Raw genomic sequence first — 22264 nt, forward strand, 5'->3', positions numbered from 1 at the left:
AGAAATCCCTCTTTCTGAAATATTCGGGAATCTTACAATGTTTACTCTTCCACAAAACCATAATTAATGCAAGCAAACAGATCACATACTTTTTCACACATTCCACATCGCTATCATACAGCACGTCATTCAAATCACTCTTACAATTCTTAGCATTAAATAAAACATTACACACCCGCTTGGAAAGACTTTCTTTCATCTCACGCACACTTCCATTTTCACACACGCTCACTCTATTACTGAAATTCTTACCATAATACACTTCGAAATTGCTGTCATTACTACTTAATGACCCAACAATTAATCCATCTTCACCACCTTCCATATCAGCTCCTACTTGCACCACTTTCATGCCAACAACACTGCTACTTTCGACTCTCTTATCAGAAGTTTCATTACTCTTAAAGTCACCATTTTCACACATAATGGACCTAACTTTACTCTCCTCACGTACACTTAAATCAACAAAAACATCCTCATGATGTATACTCCGTGAACACACTTCACTCACAAAACAACCTTCATCAACTTCACAAAAAACTTCACTTTCAATTTCAGAAACTTCCACAAGATTATCGATCGCAACACCGCTATTACCATCACCACCAGCACAAAGTAAGACATCCGACACAGCTTTCTTACCTTCATCACGCCCCCTATACTCAAAATCTCCCTGAACACAAAACACATGGTCATGCAATAATTCCTTTTTCACGTCTACCTCGTAACTTACCTGTTTCATCACGTGAATAGGAATTTCGGTATCGGACTGCCTATCTGACCCAACTAAGAAGTCCGATTCCGGTTTAAATTACTTGACGTGGACTGTTCACTATTATCATGTCTCGGCACTTGATCTGGAGGTCTTTGATCCGTACGCCCCCTACTTTCTGATTCCCCTTGATTAGGTCTTCTGCCATAATATTCCTGGTGATTACCTCCTTGATTAGAGTGTCTGTTTCCCCTTCCGGAATTACCACCCTGATTCCCTTGCCTAGAATGACTGAAATTCTGATTATTCCTATCTCCCGCTACCTGATTACCTTGTCTCCCATTATCCCCGTAATTTCTACCTTCACTTTGCCTAGTCCTCCCCTGCCCTTCTAAAGCATCAAACCTCTCTAACAGCTGCTCTAATTCCTTAATCGTAACAATATTCTGCATACATGCAGCTAATCCGACCTTCTCAGGAAAATGTCTCAACATCTGGCGGACTGTATCTCTCTCCGATGCTAGACCTTCAATATTCTGGCTGATCAGAACATGCGCTAAGAAATATTCCGTCATAGACACACCTTCCTGAGGTCTATATTTGCCAAATAGCACGCGATCTCTTTCCCTTCCCTGAATAGCTTCACTCCAAAATTTAGAACTAAATTTCTCCCTAAATTCCTCCAAACTCGAAATACCCTGTCTATAAACTTGAAACCAGGATCTCGCTTCTCCAACAAATGCAATATCCAACATCTCATCAACCATACTCCACTCGATCAAACCATCGTCAAGATTCTTGGAAAACCGTTTCTCCACCGTTTTCAAGAATTCCATCGGATTAAACTGCCGACCATTAAATTTGGGTAATTCAGAGTCCTTCGTACAAGATACGTACCTATTACATATGCTGCTACCTACTTGGATTTGACTGATCTCCTGCCTTAACTTTACATGACATGCTTTAATTCCTTCTTCAACTACCATTCTGGCATTTCCTTCTACTGACTTGAGGTCATCTTTTACTGACTTAAGGTCTTTCTCCAATTTCTCATTCTTCTCATCTATTCGCTTCACTAAAACATTCTGACTGGTTTTCATTCTGTCTATTTCTTCGACTTTATCTTCCACTATTTTTATTCTTTTATCACATTCCTTGCTGTTTTCAACAAATTCTTTCCTAACTACATTAAATCGGCATTCAATTTTCTCAGTCAATTCCAAGCATTGAGATTCAACCTTATTATTGACTTCCTGAATTTCTCTGCTTTGATGGTCAAACTTCTGGTTCAATTCATCTATTCTACCAATTCACAGCACTACTTAAACTATCAATTTTACTAGACAATTCAACACTCACTAAATTTAACTCCTTACTTTGATTCTCAATCTTACTGGACAATTCCGTACTAACTGAATTTAATTCACTATTAATACTGTATATTTCATTACTTAAAAAACTCAGTTCACTCTTCAACTCTTTACTCTGACTATCAATCTTACTGGACAATTCAATATTATTATTATCGATTTTACTGGACAGTTCAACATTATTATTATCGATTTTACTGGACAATTCAACATTATTATTATCGATTTTACTGGACAATACGTCACTCTTACTGTTAAATTCACCCTTTAACTCTTTACTGAACTGATTAAATAGTGATTGAAGCATACTAAGAGTTAAGGTCGCCCCTTGATCCCCTACATTCTGAGTTTGAGACGGGTTACTCGGTTCCTCACCTATCGTTGCCGATTGATCTTTCCTACTATCAGCCATTTCGCTATTCTCACTTAAATTAGATAAACTCAATGTGGTGGAATTCTTTTGATTTCTCTTATCCTGATTCATAGTACCAACAACTTTAACAACCTCTCTACTTCTCAGTCTTATAATACTCGACTCGCTACAACATTTCTTCATACTCCAACATACATATCACGTACATATAAAACACTTCACTGACATAGTTCGCAGAATTCCAACCACACCTGACAAGTGCACCTACGCTTATAAGCCTAACAGATGTACCAATCATTCAGCCACACGTTGGGAAGCCAATTGTAATAAGTTGATGATAATAATAAATAAAAATATAAAATATATCATAAATAAAAATATTTCTAAAAACGTAATAAAATTAATAAGCATAATTAACCGAAATGTCCGTAGTATGGGCGCCAGAGTTCACCAGAATGGATCCCTCGAATTTAGATGAGAGCATGATAAACTTTATATCCCAGGGCGTGTACATAATGCTGCGTACTGGTACATCTGCTGCAGGCCTTACCTAACCTCCTGAAAACGACTAATTAGGTAGGAACTGCACCTAGGTTCATCAATAACACTGATTCTAAAATAGCTAACTATATTCTGAACAAATTCCGTGCATGAGCACCTCATCACCATACAACATTATACATATAATACACACATAAAATATTGCTGGAAGACTCCATATTTACAACACAACAATAATGAAAACCGTGGGAAAACGAAAGCGAGAACTAGGTTACCATTTGTAAATAGTCCGATGAACAATGTACATGTATGAAGATAAATACCCTTCACAGTCTATATCAATTCGACTTACCGATTCTCATAATCGGCAGTTATCACTTCACACAGATACTGTACCTTGTACTACTGTGTTCACATATTTTAACACTTGTAAAGATATATACACACGTCTGTCGATCCTCAACATATAAATTTATGGAAAGTCTGAGATAGCTTTCACCAACATATAATGGTAGGCCGCCACAAGTGCTACAATACTTAATGCGCAAGCACTCTCCACAAACATAACACGACTACGCTCCACGAACGTTTGAAGTCCAGTCCATTGCTGCCGTGTCACTCCAGTACCGTGTATCAGCACCACTTCCTTCCCGTACAGTCCGTCAGTTGTAGTTGTAGTTATCTTCCTTCTCGTTCCTTTACCTTCACCTTTACAATCACCCTTACACTGTTTCTCATACAATCTCTCATACCATGTCCTAATACAATCATCTGGTTGCCGCCGTATCATCAACCTTTATAGACATCAACATCCCCCTCCTCTCAGATGAGACGTCTGGATTGGTGCTTGCCAGCCAATCATGAGTGATCTCAAATCAAGACCAAGCCCTGAACTACTTCTTCCTCCCAAGACAATAACAAACTCTGGGGAGTTTTCATGAATCACCAAACTTTCCTGGTACAACAACAAGCTTATCTTATCAGGCTGGGATATATACATGACAAATGGAATTCCCTGACACAAGTACATCACAACACACACTGGGGTAGCCAGATGACTCATTCAAATTACCAGAGTTATTAAAGCAATGTTTTCCCACTCGTGCAAAACAAATTACTCATACCTACATATGTGGATATCTTCCAGCTTACCATTAATAATGTCAAAATATACAAATGAAATACTAATAATAATAATAATAATAATAATAATAATAATAATAATAATAATAATAAATCGAATACTGACAATAATATCTATAACTTCTACATATAATTCGGGGGTGTGATATATGTACTATCACAGCAGCACGCAGCAAACGAAGGGGAATAAAGGTCCAATAAACATTGGTTGCAAACCCAGTATCTTCGGAGTTATGGTCCGCTACCAATACCACCATTGATCACGATGTTCCAATAATTTACGGAGGGTCGTATGCGATAAAAGACGGAAATACTTTCCACATAAACATTGGTCGTAAACCTACTGTCGTACTGTGTTGTGTTATGGCCTTATTATGAAGGGGCACCAAGTCAATTTCATCTTAGGGTTAGACGACACCTAACATGGGTCTTCATGAGCGACGGATTGGTCGGGATGGCCAATACTTTGGCCTGCGCGTTTATATTTACCTTTTTGGCTTAGATTTTTAGTTTTGGAGACATGTAAAGACCATGGTGTATGCGGAGTAAGGATGTGGATACACTAAGAGAACTCGTATTCAATGCCTCTGATGCAATCCGGCAACAGTCATGGGTGTTCCAACAAATGCGTGATTCCATGCCATGTAGGGTGGAAGGCGGCATTGCAATGGATATCGGTGACATTCGAATACACATTGTTAAGAGTAGCTCAAAGACATGGTGATCATTGTGGTAGCGGTCAATAACTCACAAGCGGCCAGTGTTTATAGGATTTCCTTCGTTTGTTGCGTGCTGCCTCCTCTGTAAATACTGGAACTTTTTTCAGGGACGCCCTGTGTAAGTTTGTCAAGCCCACTGAAATGTATACACAACCGACTCCATGGGCAACACTATCACATCATTTATCACAGTCCGGCTGTAGAGAGAATGGTGTTGTTGTTGTTGTTGATGATGATGATGATGATGATGATGATGCTTGTTGTTTAAAGGGGCCTAACATCGAAGGTCATCGGCCCCTATAGAGAGAATGTTATTACTAGTAAAATGCTCATATTTCAGTCACTATCAAATTGCCAAACTCGAGTATGAGACTGAGACAGGAAACTGAAAGGAACAAAGTTGATCTAGCCCATACCAAAAGACACAGTATTGTATCTCACCAGAGGTGGATTTCGGCAGTAAGCACCATTATTTAATATCACCGATTGACATGATTATATAAACAAAACTGACATTATTCAAGCTGGCGCCCTGAAGACGTGTGGTATCTCCACCTAATTAGTTCAGTATCACAATGAGGCGAAACGTTGATCATTTCAAATCGAACTTGAATACTTTCAATAGTTGTTGTTATGATATTGTCAATCGGTGAATTTAAATTATTTCCTATAGCTTCTTCAGTCCCGAGCCTGTTGATACATTCAATGCGTTATATTTTGCTCATATAATTTTTAAAAATTCACCATCGAAAATTAGTGTGTTTCACTAAGTTGTTTTATTTGTGTAGCATATATGCTACATCAGGACTCAGAGTTGACTTTCCTACCATTATTACTTTTTTCCTTAAATTATTTTGTTTTATTGTAAGTAGACAAAACCACATGTAGAGCATGTGCTACATACGGACTGAGGAGGATAGGTAACTTAATTTTTTTGGAAAAGGCAGATAAGATAAAGTGGAACAGAATAAAAAGGAGGTTAGCAATCAGAGAAAGGGGTAGATGAGAAAAGCATAAGAGAAGGAGGAGGAGGAGATGAAAGGAATGAGCGAATGGCAGACTGGCAGAGTGAAAGGAAATATGTGAGCACAGAAGTGTGTGAATGACAGACTGGTAGAGTGAAAGGAAGTATATGAGCACAGGAATGATTGAATGAATGGGTGATTAGCTGACTGTCGATAGAGAGAATGAACGAGCGGTAAGAAATTAAGTATACATGTACAGTATATCTTGCACAGTACTATTTAAGTATTTTGTAAACTATGTACATATTGTAAATAATATCTCATCTTAAGATACGTCTATGGAACATTTTATATGTACCTTTTTCTCTACATCTTCCACATTTCTGCGCAGAATTGTGGTAAATAAATAATACTATTACCAAGGTCGAGACGGAGAAAATGTGTAGAAGAAGAATGTTAGCAACGAGAGAGAGCAAAAAAAAGTTAAGAAAAGGGAAGGGGGAAGGAGACGTACAATCTGATGAAGTGAAGGAGAAAATGAAATTAAAAGAAATAGAAACCTGAAGAAAGGAAGCGAAAAGACGAAAATCGATTGAAAGACAACTAAGGTTGAAACAATCTTGGTAGTAATTTAGGAAGTTCTTAAGTAACCTTCATTAAGGAAACAAGTGGACAGAAGCAAGTAAATACCGTTTCTAATAGGTTAACTCTAACTGTCCAGTTATGTTATGTCAAAATGGACAGGTATTTTCAACTACAGTCAAACTATGTAGTTATCCCTTCGTCTTGTCTTGCTTGGAACACGTTTACTCAACTACAGTACATTTCGACATCCTTAGCACCTGCGTGCGCTGACACATGACTTGCACTGCAGGTGGAGGAATGAAACATGCAGCCAAATGTGGGAATCAGAACTCAACTTGCTCAATATAAATTCTAAGTGAGACACTTAAATTGTGATTCATCTTAAGAAAGTATCGATATTAACAGTATTTAATTAATTTACGTACTTTTTACCATTGATTCGTTTCCTTCAATCTAACTAAAACAATGTATTAACGTAGAATTGCGTTCCTCAACAACGACTACATGGAGAGAAAATGTTAAGACGCTTTTAGTGTTTGGGTAGAACACATAAATTGCTGAGACCCTTATTACACCGAGTTATTACCCACATTCCTAGTGTACCACATTCTACTGAATAAAATGTATTATCCACTTTGTCTTTTATTTCTAATACGTGAGTCTACGAAACCCTCGAAATCCTGCGGCCGTTACAGTAGTGACAGCCTACCGCCAATGTTTGTTATTTCTTCTTTTTCTTTATCTGTTTACCCTCCAGGGTCGGTTTTTCTCTCGGACTCAGCGAGGGATACAACCTCTACCGCCTCAAGGGCAGTGTCCTGGAGCTTCAGACTCTGGGTCGGGGGATACAACTGGGAAGGATGACCAGAACTTCGCCCAGGCGGCCTCACCTGCTATGCTGAACAGGGGCCTTGCGGGGAGAAGGGAAGATTGGAAGGAATAGATAAAGAAGAGGGCAGGGAGCGGCCGTGGCCTTAAGTTAGGTACCATCCCGGCATTTGCCTGGAAGAGAAGTGGGAAACCACGGAAAACCACTTCCAGGATGGCTGAGGTGGGAATAATCGAACTCACCTCTACTCAGGTGACCTCCCGAGTCTGAGTGGACTCCGTTCCAGCCCTCGTACCACTTTTCAAATTTCGTGGCAGAGCCGAGAATCGAACCCGGGCCTCCGGGGATGGCAGCTAATCACACTAACCACTACACTACAGGGACGGACTGTTATTTCTACAGTGAACTTAAAATGTCTGTAGTTTTTAAAAGACGCCAGGTTGTAGGAATTTTTCTCCAGCGTGAGGTTACTAATGGGACAGAAGCCAACGACAGGGCTTTTTTTTCGCATTTGAATGCCATCGACTTCAGAGGATCGAACCCACTGTCCTGAGAATAGCATGACTAACCGACCGTGCTTACAAGGACGGTTGTCTAAAACATACTATAGACCCTATTCACATAAAGATACTGTACATACATTACGTGGTTTTCCGTGCTTTCCCATTTTCACATCAGCCAAATGGTGGGGCTGTAACGTAATGAACGCCACGGCTGCTTCCTTTCCACTCCTAGCCCTTTCCTCTCTCATCGTCGCCATAAGACCAATCTGTGTCGGTGCGACGGAAAGCCAATTGTAAAATAATAATAATAATAATAATAATAATAATAATAATAATAAATCATACATTACGGTGGCCATATCTAGAATCAGGAAGAAAAGGACACGTTCCTCGAACAATCCGATGAAATGATTTCATGAAGTCAGTGTAATGTTACATCACAATTCTACTGAATGCAAGAAAAAAAGAGAGAGAGAGAGAAAGGGAGAATATTATACTCATAATTAATTTTACAACAAATTAAACAATATTTGATTCATAATATAACGAGACGTGTTCAATTTTGTTGACTTACTGACGAGGAATTGAAGCCACATTCTACCATTTGGACCGACAATGCCCCTACCACCCAGGCTAGGTAGTCCCTTTCAGTAAAAGTACCCTATCTTATTTCTCTCGTTAAGGAGCAGTTACTGACATCTCATCAAGGCGGTCGCTGTTCGAATCTCGGCTGCTGCAGCTGTGTGATTATGAACTGAAAAGTTACGTCTTGACGGTTCAGATTACACGAAAAGAAGTTGTAGGTCCCGAGGAAATGATAACCGTATCAACTGTCATGTCAACCTATAGATTGACCGAGAAAATTGGCCGCGCGTTTTCGATTACGTAGCTTGAGCTTGAATTCGAGTGATTGTTTTCCGTGGCTTCCCATTTGCACACCAGGTAAATTCTGGATCTGTGCATTAAAGCCACGGTCGCTTCCGTTGTATCTCCTCGTAGCCATAAGACTTGTCTGTGCCGGTGCGACGTAGAACAACTAGCACAAAAAAAAAAAAAAAAAAAAAAATAATAATATAGATGCTTGCATACTTACGTCACCACTCATTTGATTACAGTGGCTGCCATTCTCTATTAATTATATATCATATTGTCGAACATTATTATTATCTGATGTATATTGCAGAAATGTGATAGTCGACTGGGGACTGCTCCCGCAGAACCTAAAAATATCGGGTACATTTTTGTTCGTTTTATTTGCAGGCCGAGCTCTCGCGGTGCCTTGTCCAAATATGAACAGACATGTGGTAAAAAACCGCAAATATGTAACAGCTTCACGTAGGGAACTGTGAGCCCATGTCTAAACAAAATCACTATGTGGCCGCTCAGCATTGGCCTAAAATCTAACAGTCGGATCAATTACAACAGCACATCCCTTCTTACTGTTATTTGCCATAACGTCCAGTCGACGAACACAGTCTCCTATAACAAGACTTTCAAATTCATGTACATCCAAACTAGACTCATTTAATCCACTTCCTCTTATCTTCCTGACTAAGTGGGGACGGATATTCTTTGCAAGTTCTCCATGATGACAAGATCCCAGAACATGTGAACATGTTCTAACTCGTTGCAGTGTCTACAACGGAATCCATACTGATATCTGTCTGGAAGAACTCGCATAGTTATTATATTTACTGCCACCTTGATAGCATCTCGCCACCAAAATTACACGGCATATATTTTCATTATTTTAATTATTTTAATTATTTAATTATTTTAATCCATTCCAGTGACGTGAACAGAAATATTTCCGGTAAAAGATCTGTGTCTTGTATAAGTTCAAATCTTGCGTTTAATATGCACACTGCAAACATTCTACTTGTAAAATATTTTTGTCTCGCTGTGTTTCTTGTCTCAGTAATCATCTTGCGCCACGTTTGCAAGACAATAGCAGAATCCTTTTTGTGGTAGATCACAGTTATGTTTCTCCATAAAACGTGGAACAAAAAGGACTCCTAAACAATGAGTCAACCGATAATTCATAGAGTTCACTCAGTGCATTTCAATGAACACCACAAAGGTATTTTCTCTTCTTCGAGACAAGAACCGCAATTTCACCACAACTCAGGCGACCGCAGATTTTTAATTTAGAATAATCATCAAGTCTGCCATATTGTTCCAAAGGGAACTGGGACACATTACTAAGTTTCATTCCCTGATTTATAATGAGTATGAACGTACAACACTTAGCATAATGTAGGAGAAAGCGTAAGGATTATACGTGTGTCATTAAAACTTAGCACCAAAATGCTGACACATTTCAGGTTTGTATGATACATTGATTACATTTGAGTAAATGCAGAAACAAACTACGCCATGATTACAAACGTATGTTTTACATTGGAGAGTATTTCTTCAGTAAAATATAATCTGAAAATTTAAACAAATCATTCATTTATGAATAACGTGCTGCTTATTAGCTTAATGTACAGTGTACTGTAGTGGCCTTCGGTTCAAGGTGCCCCGGGTTGAATTCCCGAACGGGACGGCGATTTTAAGTGCGTATTGTTAATTTCTCTGGCTCGGGGACTGGGTGTTTGTGTTCTTCAACACATCATACTACCCACCATAACAGAAACACACAACCGTGAATAGGCTACATCTCTTTACAGAGGGTTGGCGTTAGGAAGCGTATCTGGCCCTAAAACTGGACCAAGTCTACATCATAAAGTGCTGACCTCAATCTTCTTCTTCTTCTTCTTCTTCTTCTTCTTCTTCTTCTTCTTCTTCCTATTTTCTCACACCTGTGGGGTCGCGGGTACAAACTGCGTCGCACATGTGGATTTGGCCCTATTTTATGGCCGGATGCCCTTCCTGACGTCAACTCTATATGGAGGGATGTAATCACTATTGCGTGTTTCTGTGGTGGTTGGTAGTGTAGTGTGTTGTCTGAATATGAAAAAAGTGTTGGGACATACACAAACACCCAGTCCCCGCGCCAGAAGAATTAATCAGACGCGATTAAAATCCCCGACCCGGCCGGAAATCGAACCCCGGACCCTCTGAACTGAAGGCCTCAACACTCACCATTCAGCCAATGAGTCGTACGAAGTGCTGACCCCAATGAGTCCAATGAGGTCTTGAATAAAATTCATTTCCTAATGAGAAATTATCCAATTAAATAGTTCTTATAGTTTCTCTGCTCTGTTCGTTCTTTTTGTCTTTTGAACAATTCCATTTCACTGATATAAGGATCCTCCTAATACCGGCATTTGAGCCAAGTAAACATGATATAGATACAATGACAATGGCAATAGTTGATTTTGTTATTTACGTATCTTCCTTCCTTCCTTCCTTCCTTCCTTCGAGCATCCGTGGCTCAGGCAGCAGCGAGCTGGCCTCTCACCGCTGGGTTCCGTAGTTCAAATCCCGGTCACTCCATGTGAGATTTGTGCTGGATAAAGCGGAGGCGGGACAGGTTTTTCTCCGGGTATTCCGGTTTTCCCTGTCATATTTCATTCCAGCAACACTCTCCAATATCATTTAATTTAATCTATCATTCATTAATCATTGCCCGAGATGAGGGCGACAGGCTTCGGCAGCCAGCACAATTCCTATCCTCGCCGCTAGATTGAGGCTTCATTCATTCCATTCCTGACATAGGTGGATGTTCATTTTTTTCTTTCTTAATCAGTTTATCCTCCAGCGAAGCTTTTTCCCTCGGATTCAGCGGGGGATCCCTTCTCTACCGCCTCAAGGGCAGTGTCCTGAAGCGCGAGACTTTAGGTTGGGGAATACAACTGGGGTGGACGACCAGTACCTCGCTTAGGCGGCCTCACCAACTATGCTGAATAGAGGCCTTGTTGGGGATTGGGAAGACCGGAAAGGATAGACAAGGCAGAGGAAAGGAAACGGCCGTGGCTTTAAGTTAGGTACCTGCTAGTTGCTTTACGTCGCACCGTCACAGAGAGGTGTTATGGCGACGAGGGGATAGGAAAGGATTAGGAGTTGGAAGGAAGCGGCCGTGCCTTTATATAAGGTACAGCCCAAGCATTTGCCTGGTGTGAAAATTGGAAACCACGGAAAACCATCTTCAGGGCTGCCGACAGTGGGATTCGAACCCACTATCTCCCGGATACAAGCTCAGAGCCTCTAAGTTAGGTACCATCTCGGCATTTGCCTGGAGGAGAAGTAGGGAACCACGAAAAAAACTACTTCGAGGATGGCTGAGTGGGGAATCGAAACCCCTGTACTCAGTTGACCTCCTGAGGTTGAATGGATCCCGTTCCAGCCCTCGTGCCACTTTTCAAATTTCGTGACAGCGCCGGGAATCGAACCCAGGCCTCCGGGGGTGGCAGCTAATCACACTAACCGCTACACCACAGAGGCGAACATTTACGTATCTGACCCAAGATATTTCGGTTTGCCGAATGACACAGAATAGTACACGATCATTTTTTTTTTCTCTTTAAGAAATACACGAACACTTAGAGAACAATTACACTGAATCAAACTACAAACACGCGCAGGCTGCAGAAGCAACAGGCTAGAAATGTTGTACTATATGCGCCATACAGATAGTGTCGGACTATGGATACAGAATATTTAATAATGCACGTCACGATATTATCTTCGGAGTTTTTGTCCAGTCTATAATTCTGTCACAAGTTTACAAATGATGTCGGAATTTTACTTCTCGCGCCAAAGAAGAGCCCCATCCCAACAATCTGCCTTAGATTATATGATATGATTGAAAGAAAAAGCGGACGGTACATATCAACGTCAGTAGGCTGAAAGATTTGAATTGTATAGTTGGATCGATAATCGCACCATAATGCAGTGTACTTCTTCATATAACATACTTCGAGAAAGTTGAGACGAAGGGTGTTAGCGATCATGGTTCTGATGTTATTGTGGCGCTCAATCCGAAGTCACTCCCCGTGAGGAGATATTTTGACTTTTAAGAATGTTAAGAGCAGCCAGCTCCATGGTGTAGGGACAGCGTGCATGCCTTTTACCCGAAGGCCCCGGGGTCGATTCCCGGCCAGTCCAAGGGTTTATTCAGCCTCGTTGAGACCAACTAAGGAGCTGCATGGTACGAGCGGCAGCGGACATAGCCATGGAAGCTAAGCCATACGAGGATGCCTTCAGGCTGACCACGTAACACTCTAATAGCTGTATATGGTTAGCGTGCTGCCCTTTGGTCACAGGGGCCGCGAGTTCGATTCCCGGCAGGGTCGGGAATTTTAACGATCATTGGATAATTTCGCTGACACGGGGGCTGGGTATATGTGCCGTCTTCATCATCATTTCATCCTCATCACGACGCACAGATCGCCTACGGGTGTCAAATCAAAAGACCTGCTCCTGGCGAGCCAAACATGTCCTCGGACACTCTCGGCACTAACAGTCATACGCCATTTAATTTCCAATATCTGCAGACCATCTGACTGGATAGAAGCGCCAGTGTGCAGCACGGGTTTGGTTTGTTATTACAAGCAAGCAGACATCTCTCCTCCTTCTTTACAAAGTCCATGTTCCATGTATGTAAATTGCCTGTAGTTATTGACTTCTCTCTCTCTCTCTCTCTCTCTCTCTCTAGCTAACTTATTGCCGTGTATCGGAGGAATAATATTGTACCTGAGCGACATCATAAAACTAAACTGTTTACAACGAGAGGGATAGGAACTCGCCGTCAAACTCAGTGCGGGCTTTTTATACTGGCGGCACAGAGGTCATGATGGCACCACCCCCACACCCCTCCTCCTCAGCCCTAAATACTACTTGACTCGTTTGTTTGGTCACCGGTGTGATATACCGTGATAACTTTATCCATTCAGTCGAGAACACTTTATGGATCATGGCTCGCCAGGGTATTTTATTCCTTACAGCTTCTTTTAGATGATATTATTGACAACTTGGTGGTGTCAAATCAACGTACTGTATTTTGGTGGGGGCCTGGTCTTGAATCATCATTTACCGCTTCAAGCATGCTCTTGTTTTTCAAAGAACCAGTACGCATTATTTGAGAGACGCTGTTTGGTAAATTTGTGTTCTAGTGACATCCTTGTTCTAATATGGACGGCTCCATTAGTACGCTTAAAATTGTATGTGCATATTTATATTTTAATCCTGCAGAATACCTAATTTTGTGGCTTTATGCCAATTTAATGATGTTTTTCTTTTACCGTCACCGAGCGAGTTGGCTACGCGGTTTGAGTCACGTAAGTGTCACTTTGCATTCGGAACGTGGTGGATTCGAACCCATTTGTCGGCGACCATTAAGACCTTCCGTGGTTTCTCATATTCACGCCATGTAAATGCAGGGACTCTGCCTTAATAAGGCTATGATCACTTCCTTCCGAGCCCAGCCCTTCCCTATCTCATCGTCGCCGTAAGATCTATAGTATCTTTGCGACAAAAAGCTTTTACCGTGCGTTTACACAAGTTTCAGAGCATGTGCACTTAGGTTTCTAAACGTGATATTTCAAACGGTCCATCCTCGTAGTGTAGGGGTAGCATGCCTATCCGGAGGCCCTGGTTCGATTCCCGGCACGTCTAAGGGTACGAAAGGCGCTCTTGGTCGTCGTGTTAAAGGCCTTACCATAGGAGTGACAGCGGTATGTCACTCTCATTGAATGATTGTATGTGTGTATGATGTAATAAGTGTTAGTCATAGGTAGTGCTGCATGACAACCATCTTCAGGACGTATTCAGAGGAATTGAACCGAGCTTTGTCCTTGAATGCAGGAGACCATGGCCCTTAAGGGATTTGCAGGCTATATTTATTAATACTGGAATATTTAAAAATATTGAAATATTGGTGTATTCTAGTTTGTTTTCCTAAATGATATCACCTTCCCTATCCCATCGTCGCTATAAGACCTATCTGTGTTGGTGGACGTGAAGCAAATAGCAAGTATAAATAAATAAATAAATAAATAAATAAATAAATAAATAAATAAATAAATAAATAAATAAATAAATAAATAAATAAATAAATAAATAAATAAGGTCAGGGTTATTCTGCCCGAAGGCAGGTCCGAACCTCCACAGAGGTTTTCCTGAGCCGGAGTTTACGTGCGGTAGAGTGGCCAGTTCCTTTCCGCTCCTCCATTCCCTTACCCCCCACCAACAGCGCGTGGCAACCCATCCAACTCCTGACCACGCACAATGTTGCTTAACTTCGGGGATCTCACGGGATCCGGTGTTTCAACACGGCTACGGCCGTTAATAAATAAATAAATAAATAAATAAATAAATAAATAAATAAATAAATAAATAAATAAATAAATAACAGATCCGTGACGACCTCCTCCCCTCGGATCAAACCTCTAGATCTTCCACTGTACCCATCGATGTTTGCCTTCTACCAAAGAGGTTGTGAATGTTTCCAACCGTCTACGGTCGCGCACCTTGAACATGAATCAACTTCCTGGTTAGTAACGACTCAAGATGCTGGCGAGAATACGCTACGCAATAAGCGAGCATAATCAATACACACCTCCAACGCGACTTTGTATGCTGGCGTAATCTTCCTCGTGAAACTTCGTCGTACCGACAATAGATCACCTACGACTCACACGAGCCAGCTTGTGGATGCTCTCATATGACTGATTCTCTGCGTGATTGATTTTTGATTTTCTGTTCATTTACCGATATTGTGCCCAATGAATATCAACCACTAAATTTGTAGCTGGTAATTGCAAGCCAGTGGGGCTGGTTGGTGCCCCTTATCAGTTAATTAGTGTAAGTCAGGGCAAACCAAGAATTCAGAAATATTTGTTCTGATCATAATCGGTTCCGGAATGAAGAGGTACGTACTTAACGTACTATTCTCTGAAAACCGCATTCATTGTGTAATAATAGAAGTTCCATTTCTCGACTGCATAGTTCAGTTGATTAGGCATTCGCCTCCTGTGTTAATGTCGCGGAATAGAATTTCGATTAAATCTTTTTACAATTTGCTTTGCGTCACACCGACACAGATAGGTCTTACGGTGACGATGGGATGGGAAAGGCCTAGGAATGGGAAGGAAGCGGCCGTGGCCTTAATTAAGGTACAGCCCCAGCATTTGTCTTATATGAAAATGGGAAACCACAGAAAACCATCTTCAGGGCTGCCGACAGTGGGGTTCGAACCCACGATCTCCAGGATGCAAGCACACAGCTGCGTGCCCCTAACCGCACGGTCAACTCGCCCGGTCGATTCATTCTGTTGGCATTTGAGAGTGTTTAAATTTGAGACCTCCATCTCCAATAGATTAAATGACACAAAAAAGGAAGCCCCTTTTTAACGGCAAATTTCCAGCAGTACAGTGTCTCTTAAAGCTGATAGCACAATATTATTACAGTAAAACTTGCTCGAAACGGAATCGCAAAGAACCAACATTTTTTTCCTCGAATTAGACACGTTTCCGCATTACACAAAACATCGGGCTTTTTGCCTTAAAACAGAAAATAGTGATTTTAAATATTACTTAGAGCTTTCCTGTACCTGTCTACACATGACGCTTGGATATCTAGATTGATGTACCGGTATGTAGTTCTGTAGTACACTGATTTGTTTCTTCTTATTCTTCTTCATCTTCTTCTTATTATTATTATATTATTATTACTGCGCTTTATTATTACATACAGAATGATACACAGTATATCATTCTGGCACTATCACAACTCTATACAGTATTATACTATTTCAGAACACTGAATATATGCACCTTTATACAGTACGTACTTCACAACAATACGCTTTCCTCCACAGATCAAACAAATAAACTTGTTTGCTCTTCTTTCGAATCGTGTACCGAGCTCGATAGCTGCAGTCGCTTAAGTGCGGCCAGTATCCAGTAATCGTGAGATAGTGGGTTCGAGCCCCACTGTCGGCAGCCCTGAAGATGGTTTTCCGTGGTTTCCCATTTTCACACCAGGCAAATGCCAGGGCTGTACCTTAATTAAGGCCACGGCCGCTTCCTTCCACTTTCTAGGCCTTTCCTACCCCATCGTCGACATAAGACCAATCTGTGTCGGTGCGAAGTAAAGCAAGTGGCACCAAAAAAAAATCGAATCGTGTCTTTCTGAATGCAGTGCTGAGCTGAGTACGTTAGTTCAAGACGTGTGGAAGAGTTAGATGTAATGCAAAATTGGTTTACTTCACAAAAACACTGTGGGTGGGTTCGGATCTTCTTGCTCGTTTCCTTCCTACGACTCCTCCTTTTTCTCCGCCTTTCTCACTGATAGAAGGGCTGTAGCTGATTCGAGAATGTGGTGTGTCGTAAGTTGTTCATCACTTCCAATGAAGTTCTTTGCCTCGCAGAGAACGTTTTTTGCTTGACATTAGTTGGATATTGGCGATGCATTTTTAAGCACTTCATTCGTTCCACCTTCCGTATTATCACTCTCTCTCCAAACACGTACATCAGTTGTCCAAACAATGACATTGATCATACCAACACCCTGTACGTAGGACTACATCAGTGCCTAATAGCTTCCGCATTGTACAAGTAGACTTTAAAGAATTCCTTCATTTTCCGTTTCCGCATTGAGGAGATTCCGCATTATACAAACCAAAGAATATTATAACGCCGTAAGATTCGCCGGGACCGAGAAATATTCCGTAGAGCAGCATTACAAAATTGTTGCAAAGTTTGGGCTGGGAAGACTTGGGAGAAAGGAGACGAGCTGCTCGGTGTGGTATGTTCCTAGCTGTCAGTGGAGAGATGGCGTGGAATGACATCAGTGGACGAATAAGTTTGAGTGGCGTCTTTAAAAGTAGGAAATATCACAATATGAAGATAAAGTTGGAATTCAAGGGGACAAATTGGGGCAAATATTCGTTTATAGGTAGGGGAGTTAGGGATTGAAATAACTTACCAAGGGAGATGTTCAATAAATTTCCAATTTCTTTGCAATCATTTAAGAAAAGGCTAGGAAAACAACAGATAGGGAATATGCCACCTGGCGACTGCCCTAAATGCAGATCAGTAGTGATTGATTGATTGATTGATTGTTTGATTGATTGATTGATTGATTGATTGATTGATTGATTGATTGATTGATTGACTGATTGACTGACTGATTGATTGTAGAGGACAAGTTTCTACTTTATTCAAGTTCCGCTTTGAAAACGTTTTACTGTACTACGTTCGTGTCAAAATTACGGCAATACAGCACTTCATAAGACCGCATAACATTATTTAAATTCAAGGACATATTTTTTAGCCCGACTCTTCGGCTGGATGGTCAACATCGAGGCCTTCGATTCAGAGGGTCCTGGCCGCATCAGAGATTTTCGCCGAATCCCGTTAATTATTCTTAATCGGGGACTAGATGTTTGTCCCAATACACACTTCTTCATATACTCACTACATACCGCACAACTACCACAGAAACACGTAATAGTAATATGCCTTCACATGATGTTGGTGTTAGGAAGGACCTCCGATCGTAAAATTGGGCCAATTCCACATGTGAGACACATTTCACACCCACGACTTCACCAGGGTGTGGGAAAGGCGGTGAGGAAAGTGAGACATTTCTCAGCAAAAGAAGCAGGAATATAAACTGGATAGTTCGTTATAGTTTGTGTTTTAAAAATCAGTGTTACGATTTATAATCGTTTATATTAGAAAACCAAGACAACCACTGTCCAGTCAGATGCCCTACACATATTGGGATATCACGTTGCCATTGTGATTGACCCCATACCGGTCATCCTTTTAGTTCAAGCCTCGAGGTTGAGTGATCCCTGTTCCAGTCCAAAGACTGGATTAAAATCCGTAGCGGAGGTCTCTCCTTAGGAAATAGGAACGCTACACCTTCACCTTGAGGAACACTACTTAAGTTTATAGATGATCAAAGAAGTGAAGTATCAATCTACTTTGGTGATCAAATTACTAATTTTAGCTGCTGCTGCATCTTTAGCCGGGAAGACAAAATTGGAAGTTCCTCCCCAGCGGCAGGGCGGATGTGTGCACTACAGAAAGCGACGTGCGTGACGGAAGGGCGATAGAGACATGTGTGTACGAGAGAGGGAGGGCGGTTTCCTGAAAACAGCTGCTGCGGGTGGCGTATGTACGCCACGCGCCAGGTGAGGAAGCGCAGTGGCCAGGTGGCCTAGGATTCGGCTCAATACCTCTCTCTGTCTGTTCGTCTGTCTGGACTGTTTATCCTATGACAGTTTTGTCTCATTTGTAACAGTCTTCAGAGACCTCCTAAAAGTTAGGCGTTGACGAAGAAATGTATATATGTATGTATGTATGTATGTATGTATGTATGTATGTATGTATGTATGTATGTATGCGCTTTGGAATTTATGGTTGAAATTTTGCATTTTAACAAGTAATAAAAGACTATGTGCCTCATGGCACTACAGCCCTTGAAGTTCCTTGGCCTACCAAGCGACCGCTGCTCAGCCCGAAGGCCTGCAGATTACGAAGTGACGTGTGGTCAGCACGGTGAATCCTCTCGGCCGTCATTCTTGGCTTTCTAGACCGGGGCCGCTATCTCACCATCAGATAGCTCCTCAATTCTAATCACGTAGGCTGAGTGGACCTCAAACCAGTCCTCAGGTCCAGGTAAAAATCCCTGACCTGGCCGGGAATCGAACCCGAGACCTCCGGGTAAGAGGCAGGCACGCTACCCCTACACCACGGGGCCGACGTGTATTGAAAATAAAACAGAATTTTAGACAACAGAGGGGTAATTAGAGATTTATTTAGATATAATAATAATAATAATAATAATAATAATAATAATAATAATAATAATTTATTGATTTTGTCAAGAACTTTCCGCATCAACGGGTTGCTAAACTGATAAAGAAATACATTACATATCGATATATCATCTAGGGGGGATGGTATGATTATGTCATGAAATCAAACATGTCCGTATAAATGAGATCGGAGTATGTTCATAGATCTTCGAATCGCAGCAATGGCTATTTAATCGATGCTATTCATAGGCAGCTGAAACTCTTTCCAGAATTTTATAAAGAAGTCTGGGATGGTACCACACATGCTCCAGTCATCAATGCAATGACTTTAATATTGTAAAGCTGGTACTTCTGCTTGTAGAAATGGATTGTCGGCTCGAAGATGTTCTGTTCATCGAGTTGCGGGCTACTTCCTCTGGCTGCCCTGTATGGTACTCGAATCGCACAGTGGGATCGATGACGAATCCTTCCTTGTTATATCTGTAAGCTTTCATGTCTATGCGCCGTGTACTGCCAATAATAAATATTCGTTCATAGGAGGAGGAATTAGGGACTGAAACAATTTCCCAAGGGAATTAAAAAGAAATTTCCAACTTCTATGAAATTGTTTAAGAAAAGACTAGGTAAACAGCTGATAGGAAATCTGCCACCTGGGCAACAAACCAGTTGTAAACAAATATAATGAACTTTATTTCACCTTCAAAAATACCAGTTCTTTCCTGACGCCAAGTGACTTTCAGATTGAATTCTGAATTCAAAATTGACCGGAATTCGAACCTCACCCCTGCAGGTTGAAAGGCAGTAGCTCTGCTAATCACGCCGCAATAATAATAATAATAATAATAATAATAATAATAATAATAATAATAATAATAATAATACCCGATTGATCACCATTGTTCTTAACGAATCGATATAAATCACATAGTGAACTAAGGATATTCATTTCTTCAAGAATTCACATAACTTGGCCGAGAGTGAAACCACAATCTAGCATACAAGAAGATAGCACGATAACCATCCACTACCAGCACTAGTATGAGACAAAAAAGGAAAAAAAAACAAGGCACCTGAGGAAAGATTCAAACAGCGACTATTACGGGAATCGATCTGGATACCTCAGAGCAACAAAGCACTGTTTAGAGTGGCGAGTAACCCTGGATTCTGAAAAAAAAATGGTTTTGGATCACTGTCAATTACTATAGAGATTATTTTGCATTTCATCTCTGGAAAATTCTCCTTCCTCCATCTCTTCCCCCCATCCCACCCCATACACATACACTCCTCATTACACACACATGAATACAATACCGAATTTACGAGACAGGATTTAAAAAAGTACAGTATACTGGATTGTTGCCATGGCGTCTAGAAAGGGTCGTCAAGTGCATATGTATAATTTCAATTACGACTGCTATAGTTTACAGCGCAAATACGCCATCTTCTTGTGCATCGTTGGAAACTTGGACTTCAGATAATGTATTGTAACCAACATTAACCATTAATCCATTTCATGCTTATCGATAGAACTTCGACATGGGATAAATACATGAGAAAATTACTTGGCCAGAATCTTTAATGGCACCGGAAATAATTTATTTTTTAACAAACAGCACCATAGATATTTCAGCGTTATAATTAAAGCAGGGTCATAATATCGAAACGACTTCCATAGGTACAGATATCGGTATGTTAATCTGATAATCCGGCGAGGATTTACGGTGCTCGCTCGTTGCATCAACGATACAATATGGAAATGTGCCTCCTCTGATTTCATTAGCCTGATACACCGAGGTCAGTATTAATAAACAATACATAATCTACGCCACACAGGTACTTTATAACAAAGGCCCGTCGCCACAGGGCATTGTTTGCCTTCTCATGTTTCAGAGCGCTGCAAAACATCGCCATCGAGAATCTCATCTAGTTTGCTGTAAAATGAAGGGTTGTCATGTCCGTATTTTGAACGAGCATGTCATATTTTAACTTGTGTGTCCGTGTCCGAACAATAGCATTTAGACATGTCTGTACTTTCTGTTTTGAATTTTACATTTGGATTCATTTATGTTATTTATTATCATTAAATATTCGCCACATTGTCCCTTTGAATGTCTTCTCAGATGTTACCAAGTTGACGGGCAGGAACTTATTTATGTTACTCCTGAAGCAGTTGAGTGGTTAAATAATCATCAACTCAGAAAGTTGACCGTGAGGGTAGGGTTGCGTGTCAGCTTTCATTTAGGAGATGGTACGTTCGAATCCAATAATTGGCAGCTCTGAAGATGGTTTCCTATGGCTTGCGATTTTCACACCAGATAAATGCTGAAGCTGTACGTTAACAACTTTGACGTATTAGTGCGACCTTAAACCACTAGTAAAATAAATAAATAAATAAATAAATAAATAAATAAATAAATAAATAAATAAATAAATAAATAAATAAATAAATAAATAATCTGGGTACTCCGGTATTCCCGGTCATCTTTCATTCTAGCAACACTCTCCAATATAATTTCATTTCATCTGTCAGTCATTAATCATTGCCCCAGAGGAGTGCGACAGGCTTCGGCAGCCGGCACAATTCCTATCCTCGCCGCTAGATGGGGGCTTCATTCATTCCATTCCTGACCCGGTCGAATGACTGGAAACAGGCTGTGGATTTTCAGTTTCAAATAATAGAATTCGACTTAACTAAGAATAAAAAAGTAAGAATAAAAATTTGTCACCCTAGTGCGCAAGCACAGAAGGATCGTTAAGCCTGTGTAGATGGCGCAGCGAACGAGTCCCGTGCTCCACCGCACCCGCACTGCCTCTAGTCCCGTGCTCCACCGCACGCGCACTGCCTCTA

The 22264-nt window shown here is 40.9% G+C and overlaps 1 protein-coding gene across 2 annotated transcripts in view; it reads right to left on the reverse strand.

The window, feature by feature from the left end:
- insc (inscuteable) overlaps nucleotides 1-22264 on the reverse strand; it is a 296952-nt gene that overhangs the window by 213127 nt on the left and 61561 nt on the right. Inside the window, exon 1 of one of the 2 annotated variants that reach the window (XM_068227023.1) lies at nucleotides 7838-7965. The exons of the other annotated variant lie outside the window; for it this stretch is intronic. The gene's annotated coding sequence lies outside the window, so the exon portion shown is untranslated. Of the gene's footprint in view, nucleotides 1-7837; nucleotides 7966-22264 lie in introns of those variants that run through there. 2 annotated transcript variants of the gene reach the window in all.

This window comes from Anabrus simplex, chromosome 3 (genome assembly GCF_040414725.1).
Source record: "Anabrus simplex isolate iqAnaSimp1 chromosome 3, ASM4041472v1, whole genome shotgun sequence".
In the NCBI taxonomy this organism is placed as follows: domain Eukaryota; kingdom Metazoa; phylum Arthropoda; class Insecta; order Orthoptera; family Tettigoniidae; genus Anabrus; species Anabrus simplex.